The sequence below is a fragment of the Rhagoletis pomonella genome, unplaced genomic scaffold (genome assembly GCF_013731165.1).
Source record: "Rhagoletis pomonella isolate Grant_MI unplaced genomic scaffold, Rhpom_1.0 Rhpom_scaffold_00008, whole genome shotgun sequence".
Lineage (NCBI taxonomy): Eukaryota > Metazoa > Arthropoda > Insecta > Diptera > Tephritidae > Rhagoletis > Rhagoletis pomonella.
Window position 1 is genome coordinate 39544420 of NW_023458562.1, and position 4275 is coordinate 39548694.

The following is a 4275-nucleotide window of genomic DNA, read 5'->3' on the forward strand; positions in this document are numbered from 1 at the left end:
ATGTAGTTATATTTAAAAGGTGTATTTGATCGATGTCTTCAAATACGCAGAACTTTGCCATTGATAGTTATTATCTGGACACTTTGTATATATGTATGTATTTATCTAATATAATTTTGGACACAGAACTTGTTGAGCTAAAAAAAACTGAGAATAAAAAAGCTTTTCATAAATTCTCAAACGCTCTCACGTACTCGTTGTTCTGAAATTTGGAAATACTTTTAAATTTTCCATTTCCAGCCAATCTCTTTAACACACCTAAGAGAAGTTAGGTCAGTTATTTAGGTTCATGAGTTTGCGAGAATTTATGTCTGCACATTAATGTCTTTATAAATTTTGTAACTGATGCGTTGCATTTGTTTGCTAAAATGTATGTACTATTTATTTTTTAAAAATAGTATAGGGGTTTTGATAACTATAATGAACCTACTAATTGTTTATTAATTAAAATTTTATTTAGGCGCGACTGCAGTATATTGGTATAAACAAATTTTAACTCGTGAAATAGTTATATTCTTGGATTTAAATGAAATATGACTTAGAAGAAAACTATTTTGTTTGTCCGATCTAGCAACAGCACCCAGGCTCCAAACCGTACTCTAAGTTGTTCACCGTCTCACAAGGAAGGGCGAACAAGGTTGTCATATATTCAAACCGCATTCAGGTGTTTGTGCCACTAGAGGTAACCACTTATCACTTCCAAATGTTCCTGCCATACAACTTACTTAATAGAAACTAATATCTAGCTGGTCCTACTGAGATTGAGGTCAGCGTTATTTTTACCCACCTGTTGCCCTTTGATTTCTCCCAGTCATTGCTGAATGAATCATTCACTCAGTTGCGAGCTAAGAAATTCCTGATCTGAGCCCTTTTTATCCAACTGAGCAGATGTCCCATTATCAGGAATTACACCCATGTATTATAAACAAGTTCGCTATGTTTACCAACATAATTTAGCCAATAAAGTAGTTTGGAGAGATAGTCAATGCTTTGAGCGCATTTAGGCCAATGCCCTTTAACCGATGTATTTTCCACCATGTTGTCCCGTTGAATACCAAAGCATATGCCCTAAGAGAGAAGTGAAGACTTCATAGAGCCTTAAGTAAGAATACAAAAAATTTATTGGTATTGTATTTAAGCAAGAACTAACACCTAAAAATCAACGTTGTAGAGACTTTGGCATTAAAAAAGACGTCAAAACCTGTGTATACAACAATTTCTTCCCTATTCTACACTATACTCTGGCATTTTTTTATGCCGTTATACATGACGTCCTGGGTGTCAGGGATGATTGGGTGTTCAGGAGTTCACGCAAATAGGGAGAGTGTATAAAACTTTCTTGTTTTAATGTGTAGGTGACTTTGCCCAACTGATATCTTTGCCGGCGTGATATGAACGTTAAAACCACGGAGTCAGGCGTAAGTGCTGGCGCTCCTAATAATTTGCCAAATCTGAAAAGTATTTGGCGGTATCTAATACAATATTTAATAAATTTAAACAAAAGTTGCAATACATACCGACGGACCTTCATTTAAATAGCATACATTAAATTATTCCATCCTCCTTATATTGTTTCTATATGAAATATTTTCTGTAGTTTTCCTTATGATAAATTTTTCCAATAACACAAAAATTCTTTTGAACGACGTACCTATAGCTCCCCCATAAATCAAAAGGAATACTCCTGGATTGCTCTCTTAGGAGAAATTGCTTTTTGCTCGTAAGCGATTTATAACGGAGCTCCTAAATCATTCCTCAGCGAGTATTCTTTTATTGCTCACTTGGGAGATCTCCCGTTTGGCTCCTAAACGAGTAATAAAGGAGTACAAAGTCGGCAAAACTCGTTTATTGCTCAAAAATCCTGCCTCTGGGAGTATTCGTTTGTTGCTTGCTTAGGAGATCTCCTATTTGACTCCTAAGCGAGTTATAATGGAGTTAAAAACCGACAAATCTCTGCTATTGATCCGAAAGAGGTACTCTTTTATTCCTCACATTAGGAGATCTCCCTTCAAGTTCTAGTGGGGAAAAACGTGATTTTGAACAATTACTTAAATACTGTGAATTTGACAGACAGATGCAATTACATATACATCGAAACAGTCACATTTACAGATGGAAATACATATCGTGTAAGAACACTTTAAGATAGGTAAAGATGATTCAATCTACAAATATAGTAACTACATTTAAAAAGAGAAACAGTTTAAAATAAGAGAGTATCACATTATAAGAGGTTTTTATGGGAGAGAGGTTATGCATCTTTTATTCAACGAAGGAAATAAATGTTCAAAAAGAAATACATAAACGCCAATTTAATGTTGTAAATATTTCGTTGTTATTTTGATTATTTCTACAATGGTTAGTGTTTCGAATTGCTTTTTTTCAAGTTGCATAAAAGAAATGTATTAGTATTTCACGGTAAAATAAACAAGGTGTGTGTGAGGTCGTTATCATGTTGGTAAACCCAAAGAGATGATATTTCTACTTCTTCAGAGAAGCACATCAATTTCAACAAATTTTTCCTAAAAATTGCCCAAGTACATAGTGCACTGGACGGCCGCTGTGTAGTGTAGTGGTAAGCAGTGTGCGCTTCCACTCCGCAGCGCCTGGGTTCAAGCCCTGGTCAAAACAACATCGCAAAAAAAAAATTAGAAAAAAATGTTTTTTCTTAACAGTGGTCATCCCTCGGCAGGCAATGGCAAACCTCCGAGTGTATTCCTGCCATGAAAAACAGCTTCTCATAAAAATACAATCGCCGTTCGGAGTCGGCGTAAATCTGTAGGTCCCTCCTCTTTGTGTGACAACATCAAGGCGAACGCCACAAATCGGAGGAGAAGCTCGGCCAAACACTAACATATGTCCAAGCGCCAATCTATTATTATTATTGTTATTATTACATAGTGCACTGAAATTACATATTTATTTAGTAGTTGCATTAAAAATGTTAAATTTAAGTTGTTAGCAATTTAAAACACTTCTTAAAATTAGTTTTACCAGTGGTTTGCAGCAGTACAGAAGTAAATTTTCGGAGCAATTAGGGACATAAGGTTTTTGATAATTAATGTTCGATGAAGTGGGAAAATCACCTAAAGTCCTTTTCCCGTCTGGAGAGAGAAATATAGTTAAACAACGAACTTATTTGAGCTTTATGTGCTGCTAAAATTCGTTTGAAGGACATTCGATAAAAATCACCCTGACAAAGGCAGGCTTATTCCAGGCAGTGTTGCCGGATGGTTCAAATAGCTCACCATAAATGCATTTCATTTCGATGCTGAAACTCTTCAACCTGAAACGGTCTACGCTATGTCGATGGGATTATGATGAACTCCTTATATCGCGATGAATTTTAATAGCTGGATTACTGAACGAGGATAGGAGGACAAAGACACCTTCAATTTCTAGGTAGTCTTTTACCTTGAACCAAATATATGTAGATACCTTGTGTGTCCAACCAAATTTAATTATGGTGTAGTCAAACCGGAGTACCTGGGTAAATTAGTATAGTCCTGGGTATTAGATGTATTTTGATGCCAAATATTTGTATAAAAGGACCTTTGTAATACATGTATAATCTGGTATGGTTTGGCACATTAAACTAAAAAGGGAAGCAATAGGAGGGTACCTATGTTATTTTATACCCGAGGAATATACTAGAGCACCTTTGAAACAAATATGCCGGACATATTCTGGGCTCCCGCTGATTCCGTTGTAGTCTGAATTTTCGTAAAATCTACGAAAATGCTATCACAGTATCCGAACATCTACAAACGAATCATACACTTTGAACGCATACGTTCATAGCAGTTTGGATTCAGTGATCGCATTTTCGTAGACGTTACGAAAATTCCGACTACGACGGAATTAGTGATAGCCCAGATTGCTATGCTCCTCAGCGCCATCGTTATAGGAGAGCCGCTCGGAATACATATGTGTTTTTAGAATTTTTTTTTCGCATTTTTTAAACGTTGTGTGCAGTATTTTTATGGAATAAATAACAGACTAAATTTATATTTACACGTTTACAAATTTACAGTTATTCGTACTTCATAATTTTTTTGCCTGAACAGTAAAGCTATGTTTTTGTTATTTTAGTAAACTGAGCTATTTGCACTAGCTCAATTAACAGACATAAAATGGGTAAACTAATTCAAAAACTATGATTTCTATAGATTTTTGTACGGGTTATCCGATGATGCTATGCGTTTTCCAAAATTTTTCCATGTTTCCATGAAAATTCATAGTGAAAGTGAATCGGAAATTTTATTTGTAATTTTT